The sequence below is a fragment of the Egretta garzetta genome, unplaced genomic scaffold (genome assembly GCF_000687185.1).
Source record: "Egretta garzetta isolate BGI_Z169 unplaced genomic scaffold, ASM68718v1 scaffold272, whole genome shotgun sequence".
Taxonomy (NCBI): Eukaryota; Metazoa; Chordata; class Aves; order Pelecaniformes; family Ardeidae; genus Egretta; species Egretta garzetta.
In genome coordinates this window covers 115,749-125,656 of record NW_009258966.1, presented here as the reverse complement: position 1 = coordinate 125,656, position 9,908 = coordinate 115,749, and the positions used below count along the sequence as shown (strand labels likewise).

General features: G+C 38.9%; 1 long non-coding RNA gene across 1 annotated transcript; it reads right to left on the bottom strand.

Moving 5' to 3' along the window:
* Positions 1-4,064: 4,064 nt before the first annotated feature.
* Positions 4,065-9,644, bottom strand: LOC118451864. Its single transcript, XR_004841444.1, has 3 exons — positions 9,504-9,644; positions 6,728-6,729; positions 4,065-4,075 (listed from the first exon to the last, which is right to left on the bottom strand). It is a non-coding gene; the product is annotated as an uncharacterized LOC118451864 (long non-coding RNA).
* Positions 9,645-9,908: the final 264 nt, after the last annotated feature.

Genomic DNA, 9,908 nt, shown 5'->3' with positions numbered 1-9,908 from the left:
ATTTGATTCAAACACTGCTGAGAAATCTCGCAAAATGGGTAACAGTTTAGATACTAATACAAGATATATATTAAGAGTTCATGCATGAAATAAAGTTATGAAGCTAAAGCAAAAGATAACACTTTACCAAATTATCTATGTATTTCCTTACAGGAGCTGTAAGTAATGGAATGTTTTGAACCAGACTTAGACAAAATAATAATTACAGAGATTTTAAGAGTACAAGGTCATGGAAAAAAAGTCAGATCTGGGGGAAAAAGATGATACATTCAGTTTTGCTTCAACAACAGTGTCTTGGAAGTAGCAGGTTCTGTTACAGAATAAACCTGATTATTTCTCTATGGCTAAGACTTCATGTTAGAAAATCTTCAGGTACCACTGCAGTGAGTCTGGCATCTTTGAGTTAACTCCAATGACAATACAGTGGTAAACAACAGAAGAAATTGATCACAGTAAGGTCTCATTATGCCCATGTGTGTTGCATCTCTTATTTTACTTGTGATTTTGGTTCAATCTCTCTACAGATCACAGCTTTGGGATATACTAAAAATCTCACCACCACCCAAAAATGAGAGAAAAAAAAAAAAAAAAGTAATCTTAAATCATTGAATTATTGCACCTGAAATGTCATGTTTAATAAATATATTAAAATCCCAGTGGTCAAGCTGCCTGTTGAGAAGCCATGAATGCACATAGTAAATGCAACAGAGCTGGGGAAAAAAATAGAAATGAGATGTCTAGACTCTAAAATGATTTTAGAGTAATTTAATATGTTCCATTTATTCAATAAGATATGAAGGAGTCCTGTGTATGGAAAGGGAGAATTCATTGCACTGGAAGGAAAAAATGAAAAAAAAAAAAAGCCAAACTACCCAAACAAAAAAGCCCAGTATGTTTCATTCCACAGCAGAATATTTATTTCCACTCCTGTTATGAGGACCTACTAAAAAAAAAGAAATAAAAAATTCACATATATTACTTAAATTCTTTGTGCCCTATGTTTGGGATTTAGTCTGGCATTTCTGTTATAACCTTACTGACTAGAAAATGCTTACTAATGTGTCTGAAAGTATACTGAAATATTTTCATGAAGTAGCATCTGAATTCATAAGCTGAGCCACCACTGTACCATAAGAATCCTGTATTACAGAGTTACGGAATGGCTGAGTTTGGCAGAGACCTTCTTGTGCTCAAGTAGTGTCAGCTTGAGCAAGTTGCTGGTCCTTCCACGATGCCCTTCTTTTTCTAGAAAATTTAAAAAAATGAATGCTTGGGTATGAAATGGCTACTCCTTTAGGTTAAACAATTTTATAACAGATTCCACTTCCAGTCATCATTTATTCCAGTTTGTTGGCAGTTAATCTAATGACTTAGCAGATAGATTTTTTCAGGCTGTTCCAGAGGTTTATGTGGATTACGCTACATTGTGAAGTTTAAAGAGTAAACCTACTACAGGGTAATAATTGGGGGAGTAACAGAAAAAAGGACAATGGGAAAGTGAAAGAAACACGTAACTGTACCTGGAGATGGTAGGAATATTCCTTAATGAGGAAAAAGCAGAACAAGGCATTATGGAGAACTAGTAGTGGTCTTAAAGTTTCCTATCTTGTCCTTAGCTTTCATTTGACCTGCTGCTCTAGCTACTCACGGTATTTCCAGATGGAAACAATACTTTACAATCATGTAATCAAGTGAAAGGTCTCTAGCAGAGTTATCTATGGCAATCTTAAATTCAAGTAACCTGTCAAGTAACCTGTGTTCAGACTGTCTGTGATATCTCAATTTAATTCACCATGAATATTGTTTTCAGCTAAATTGAGCTATTTTCAGTATTTGATTGCGCTTTCTATCTCTGGGGAAGGCCTGCAAATCCTTTCCTGAATTAATGACAATGAAGAATTTTTGTGGGAAAGCTTAGACTTTCTTAATTAACGCATGTTTAGCATGAGACATTCTTAAAGGAATTCTGGCACTTTGAATAAATTCTAGCTCCTAATGGCATCTTCATGAATATAAATGTAGAAGCACTGCAGGGAACTTTATCACAGCTTCAAATCAAGTTGATTTTGTGATGCATTTTTTCCATAGTAGTAACAAAATGCAGGCTTTTTGAAAATCAATTCTGGGTCACTTTGATTTGATTTTAAGTTAAGAAAATTAATTACACATACCTTTTAAAATGGTTATTAATTCCATTTTTGTTATTGTGGAACATGATGAAATGTATTCTGATTCACAAATATAGTAATCCTCTGTTTTTGTAAACAGAACTGATGATATTTAAGACTTTACATGTGTCTTGCTGAGGACATATATATTTTTTAAATGGTAACACTGTAAGAACTATGTACTACTCAAGTGTCCTGGTTTCTGCTGAGACAAAGTTAATTTTTTTCCTAGTAACTGGTATAGTGCTGTTTTGGATTTAGCACTAGAAGAATGTTGATAACACACTGATGTTTCAGTTGTTGCTAAGTAGTGCTAAGGCTGGCCAAGGACTTCTCAGCTCTCAGCTCTGCCAGTTGCACAAGAAGCTGGGAGGAGGCACAGCTGACCCAAACTGGCCAAAGGGCTATTCCACACCATATGATGTCATGCACAGAAAGCTAGGGGAAGAAGAAGAAAGGTGTGGGGGACATAGGGCGTGATGGTGTTTGTCTTCCCAAGACACCGTTACGTGTGATGGAGCCCTGCTTTTCTGGAGATGGCTGAACACCTGCCTGCCCATGGGAAGTGGTGAATGAATTTGTTGCTTTGCTTTGCTTTCACGCGCGGTTTTTGCTTTCCCTGTTAAACTGTCTTTATGTCAACCCATAAGTTTTCTCACTTTTACTCTTCTGATTCTCCCCCCCATCCCATCATGGGAGGAGTGAGCGAGCGGCGGGGTGGTGCTTAGTTGCCAGCCTGGTTAAACCACATCAAGTTTTTTCAGCATCTCCATTTCTCAATGTTGTACCTACAGATTTTACATTACACTGAAAAACATGTCTCACTTGTAATGCTCTGTACTTGATATGAAAGGGTAAAACCTGGAAGGTCAACCTGGAAGGTTAAATACATCCTTCTAGACCATACAATTACTTAAAAGTTCTTTATTGTAGAGTTCATGTCAATGCCAATTATGCCTTGCTGTATGTTGAGTCCATGTAATATGCAATTTGCCTCCTGGCAACACTATTAAATACCTGGACTGTCTTATCCCAACAAGGTACTGAAGTCTCCAGGGCTCTTACAAACAAAGGAAACCAGCCTGATCATGCTTACCATGATATCTAGTTGGATGGTGTTGCAACTGTTTGCTTCTCAACTGTTTGTTCACCAAGTTTCATGGGTCTTTTGCAACTAGCTTGTCCAATTACAATAAGCTAGAGAAACATGTTTGTTCCTTTCATATCCACTGTGGTATAATACAAAAGGGCATAACTTCCACTACTTATGTAAGTTGCCAATATTTTTTCATCAACTATTTCTAATGATTACTGATTGTTAAGTCACTGCCAGCAACATTGTATTGGGTCGAGCAGCATAGGGATGTGTTTTCTGTTGGTATGTAGAAAGGGGTTGATAACACACCCATGTTTTGGCTACTGCTGAGCAGTGGCTCTAGTATTCCCCCCCCCTGCCAGTGGGCTGGAAGGGGGCAAGATCTTGGGAGGGGATGTAGCCAAGACACCTGACCCAAACCAACCAAAGGGGTATTCCATACCATGTGATGTCAGCTAAGATGTAAAAACTAAGGAAAAAGGAAAAGGAGGGGGGACATTCGTCTTTTATGACATTTTGTCTTCGGGAAGGAACAACTATGCGTACTGAAGCCCTACTTCTCGGGAAATCGCTGGACATCGCCTGCTAATGGGAAGTAGAGAATAAAAACTTGTTTTCTTTCCTTTTGCTACCACACGCGGCCTTTGCTTTAGCTTTTTTTCTTTATTAAACTGCCTTTATCTCGACCCATGAGCCCTTTGATTTACTTTTCTCTCCTCTGTCTGGTTAGAGGGGAGTGATAGAGCAGCTTTGGTGGGCCCCTGGCATCCAGCCAGGGTCAAACCACCACAAACATGGAAAAGCAAGCTCCCTGAATCCTGTCACTACCAGAATGGCGACTCAGCAGTTAATCTATTCTGGTTGTATGTTTATTACACAGATTTTTTCTTAAAAAGTCACAGACAAATTTCACCTTTAGGAAACTTAACAATCCAAAATGTCAATTCAAGATCACTACCCAATTTATATCACTAAATTTAGGTCACAGATTAGTAATATATATCTGCCAACACTTCAGTTAGATTCCTGGCTTTATTAGCTGTTTGTAACCCCAGTAAATACTGTGTTGATTGAAATAATCAGTAAGGACTTGTATTTTATTGTGACTAAAACTGGATTGTCTTGTAAAACTGGATGGGCATTTTAGAACTGCTGCAAATATCAGCTATTGCAAATTTAGCTTTCCTTTGAAGCACAAAGACTAAGAAACAGTGTCTTAATGGTATTTAGTGTCCTAGCTCCTCTCAAACTAAACAGTTATTTTGGAAGCTAAGTATTTTGAATACCTGGGAATAAAAATTCTATTCTCCACACTCATTGTAACATCTAGTAAACAGTACTGCTCCAGTCAGCTACTGTATTTTCCCTAATTAATTTTGTATGACTTAAGAGATCACTAAAAGGCTAATACTCATGTGGGAGGGAAAAGCATGTATAAGAACATTTTTCTTTAGTGAAGAATGAATTTAGCGATGTGTGTGACTAAATATCTAGGCATGGAGCACAAGACTTGAGTAGTTATACTAATAAACACTAGGCATGTTTAACATGTATCTGTGCCAGAAATTAATGACCAGGTTCTCACTGACTTAATCAGAATCCGAGTGAGCCTGCAAAGTGTGTTGCTGTGCTGATTTTCATACCTATGCAGTGAGTAGCACCTATAGAATAGTAGCATCTGTAAACATATTCCAGCATCATAAATATTTTCTATCTTGTGCTAGAAGAAAGATAGGCTTTAATCATAGAAAAATACATTTTTTTTCACTTGCTTTACTTTGGTTTGAAAATTCTGCACTTTGGTCTGCTCCTGTTCCTTCTACTAGTACGCTGTTAGGCAGAAGGCCCACAGGGACAATTATCTAGATGATTAACTCCATGGGAGAAAAATGTTTGATTAAATTGACAGTAGCTTTATTTGCAAAATAATCAGAAATTTCCTGATTGTTTTCTCTAGCAAGTGGTGTGCTGGAATTATGAACTTAAAGAAGGGTATCTAACAGCTGTTGCATGAAAGGACGGTATGTTTCTGCCTTTGAGGATGATGCAGAAAAAAAGCCCTTCTATAGCCATTATCAGCATAGAATCTAACATAATATGACATGTAGAATGTAGGGTGCAGCTCTACTGGTACATGAGAGAAATCTGTAATTTTAATATATTTATGTTATTGCACGTTTTGGCAGTTTTAATCATTGGGTATGGTACTCCTTTGCTTGGGTAGTTATCTTCCAAACTTCAGATTCATAGATGTGAGAAAACAGTAGGAACACTGTCAGATGAGTAGTGAAATATTAAGCTGGTTTGCTACACTTAAGCTGTATTTGACTGACAACAGAAGGTGTTCATCCAGTACTAAAGTCTGCCTGTATGCAGCAGCTGGAAGAAAGGCAACTTGGCTTCCTGCACAGAATGTGGCATGTTAGAAACAGACCTGGAAAACATGTGACCTCAGTAGCTGTATTAGTTTTGGAGGCCTGACCTGGACAGAAATTTCAGCAAGACCTTTAGAATGAGAACATAAAAATACCTGAAAAAAATTCAGGCAGAGAAAAACCTTTGAGGTTTAGAAGGACCAAATGGTTACTTGTTGTGCGGTAGAGCATTCAGCAAAACTAAAAAAAATTGAAATTAGTTGCATGTTATCCTGAATAACAGCAGGATTCATCGTCATGTGGTCCCTAAGAAATGTACCCATAAAACCTGAGGTATCAAATTTCTTCATACCACAAGCAGGTAAATGAAATACTTAAAAGAACATTGATAATCTTACAGCCATTCACCTTTCTCTCATTAATTAAGACTGCAGGGAAAGAACTGATGAAGGAACTGAGCCCAGACATAATTGCCACTGATCCTACCTGCTACTGAAAAATCCTGATGAAGACAAGGAATCAATAGGACCTAATTTAGGACTTCCAGTCTCCAACTGACTCCTGCAAAAACTAGCTATTAACTTCCATTATCCTCTAATAATAACAATTATCTTCCAGACTCTGTTTTTTTTGTGTAACTGATATCTGTGCTTTACAGCTACCTTTTAGAATTCTTCTTACACCATTTTTGAGTCAGAAGCTGATTATGTGGTGAACCAAGACATACAGAAATTTTATGTCCTGGACCATCAAATTATTTTTAGCATTGCAAAGTTGTCAGTATCAAATAGATCACTGACTGTTTATGACTGATGGCAGAGAATAAAATTTGAAGTATGGTGCCACCAGAGAGGTGTCACGTTGTTCAAATGTAAAGCATTCTTGAATAAAAACTAGCCTATCAAGAAAATTGTCAGTACTTTCATGAGATTAAAAATGCTTTTAGCAACTTTGGCAGCTCTTCAGGTCTCAAAGGCTGGCAGACATGCTAAGTATTTCACAAACAATTTATTTTTCCACATTCAGGAATATCAGCCACAAAGCCTTTACGGAAAAGTAAATAGCAGATTTTTAGCACCTCTTTCTACATCTGATATTTCTCACCTCTGTTAAATTTATGGATAAGTTATGTAACACTTGTTTTCTTTCACTGTTTATTGTATGTACAGTACCAGAGTTGCTCCCAGTTCCTCAGACAGGCAGGTGCTGGCTTGGTACTGAACAAGGCACACTTATGAGACTCAGTGAGTGGGATTATTCACTTGTCTTTATTTCTCAGCTGAGGAAATGGGAAGAATCTTTTATAAATTTATGAATAAACCTCTATCATTCAAATGGAAATCTACAGTCTGTATTATAGTAGTTCTAACTGCTTAAAAGCATTTCACATTTGAAAAATTAGTTAGAGTGAAACAGAATGCACATAGGCTTCATGATCATAAAGGAATATTTAGATGTCATGACTCCAGTCTGCATCCTCAAAACCACAAATCACCAGCTAAATTTTGGCCAGCAGAATCCCCAAGACTGCTTGACTTGACGACACCAAAGAATTAGCTGCCTCTCTCTTATGCAAGGTTCTTTGAGAGTCATAAAATAAGTATTCCCCATGCCTGTCTCAAGCTCACAGGGTACTAAGCTTTTTCTCTGAATGCCTGCTGCTTTGAGATTTGGAAAGCCTCAATGGGAGTAAATACTAGGCCCAACAGCCTTTCTGCTAAATAGGATTATGTGGGATGTAGATGACAGGTTAAAAATACTGCCTTGCCCACAGATGCTTGAACAAACGCCTGCTTCTCAGGAATGTGTCTTACTGATGACTATGAGAAGACTTTCTGTGATGTGTTTAAGCTGTTTGATTTTGCATTATATAATTAAATATTTATGAATACACTAATGGTAAGGGCACTCATCTGTCTCGGTTTACTGTCATTTCTAGTTTAAAAAATGTTTGGGCTATCTAAAGCTTAGGTATCTAACCAAAGTGGGAGTTTATTTTCTACAAAACTCCTTTACAGATACAGCAGAAAAGCAAATATGTGTCCAAGATCCACTTAAAGATTAGACTAAACTTAGGTATCTCCTTATTTCTTCCATCACTAGGAGTAAGTGTAAGCTCTTGACCCTTGAAATCTGGGTTTGCATTTTGATCTGATAGAAAATAAAAAAAAAAAGGTTTGGTTTTTTTTTTTTCTATTTCTCCTCCTAGTGTGCAGTTAAGCAGATACACAGCAGATACAGTGGTGGATAGTAACAGTTTGCTAGGATTCATGCAAACTCATAAATAAGCAGGATGGTATTTTTAAAAGCACTCTGCAATGATGCTGCTTTTCTTACACTTGAAGTCAACTGGAAGGCAGAGACACATGACTACAGTTAGAAAATTCCTTCTCTACTTAACTTAAGCATGCGGCATATCTACTGGCTGGGTAAGTTATTTCTTTTTGTAAGGGGGAATTTTGTACACTGTTATTAAGCTTTCTACAGACTGTATAGAAGCTTTGGGTGCCAGATGCAGCTGAAGTTTCTACTCAGCAGCAAAAGTTAAACATGCAGTCCCTGTGTTATTTTTTGAATATAGCCTAATAAAAACATTTTTAAGATCGCCTCTATGTATTACAGCTCTCATTTTTATTCCAAGTAAAGCTGATGGTGAAATTTAAGAGTTCTATACAAAACTGTGACTAAGTTGGAATTTAAAGATACTTTTATGTATAATAGTGTCATGGTTTCACCTGGCTGGCAACTAAGCACGACACAGCCGCTCACTCACTCCCCCCACAGTGGGATGAGGGAGAAATTTGGAACGGTAAAAGTGAGAAAACTTGTGGGTTGAGATAAAGACAGTTTAATAGGTAAAGCAAAAGCCACGCATGCTAGCAAAGCAAAGCAAAGAAGTCCTCCCCTTGCTCCTAACCTGGCTGGCAACAAGGGGTTCCTGCTACAGTAATTCCCACACAAGCAACTCACATCCCAGGCTACAACAATTTAAAGGCAGTTCCATTACAATATCCACCCTCGTCTCTTTGGACCAGACCTTAGGGTTTAACACTGTGACGAACTCGTCCTCTTGCCCCTGCTCCGGCTTGGACTTATCCACAGCCTGCAGTCCCTTAAGGCTATACCCACTCCAAGTGGAGCCTTATCTATAAGCCACAGTCTCTCCAGAGGTATACCTGCTGTGGCATAGACTTATCCACAGCTGCAGTCACTTCGAGGTGCACCTGTTCCAGAGTGGCCTTCTCCATGGGCCACAATGTCTTCGGAGATGTACTTGCTCCAGTGTGGCCTTACTTACAGCCATAGTCCCTTCAGAACTGAACTTGCTCCAACATGACATTACCCATGGCTGTCGTGCTTACCCTGCTCTGTCATGAGCTTATCTATGGCCACACACCCTGAGGTGCTCCTTCATGACCTCATGCACAACCAATGATGCTTTGAGGTGGTACCTTCTCCAATGTGGACTTATCCTTGGCCCACAATCCTTTTAAAGGTATACCTACTGTAGTACAGACATAACCATGGCCACAGACACTTTGAGATATACCTGCTGTGGTGTGGACTTACAGCCACACCACCTCTTTGGGGTGTCCTGCTCCTGAGCGGACTCATCCCCAGGTCACAGTTCATTCAACTTAAGTTCACACTGGAGTTCCAGCCTGTCCAGTACAGTAGCACAGAAACAGAAGCGATGCCCTGGCCATCTGCCAGCCCAGGCACATCGCCATGGTGGTTATCAAAATGTTCCCAGGCACAGCACACTGTAGTGATAAGCAGCACAGCAGTACAGCAAGCAGGGAAAAAAAAACACCCACTAACGAGCACGAGCCTCTGATTTACAGTAAGGCAACCAAACCCAACGGCAAGCACAGGAGCCTGCCGATTAATAGCTAAACAGAAATAATAGCTATAAATTCAATCTAGCACATTTCAGTCAAAACTGTCATTATCTCAAACCCTTCAAGCCCCATGTTGGGCATCAAAAAAGGACTGTTGTGGTTTAACCCAGCCAGCAACTCAGTAGCACAGAGCCGCTTGCTCACTCCCCCACAGTGGGACGGGGGAGAGAATCAGAAGGGCAAAAGTGAGAAAACTCATGTGTTGACATAAAGACAGTTTAATAGGAAAAGCAAAAGCCGTGCATGAAAGCATAGCAAAGCAAAGCAAGGAATTCATTCACTGCTTCCCACTGGCAGGCAAGTGTTCAGCCATCTCCAGGAAAACAGGGCTCCATCATGCATAACGGTGACTTGGGAAGACAAACAC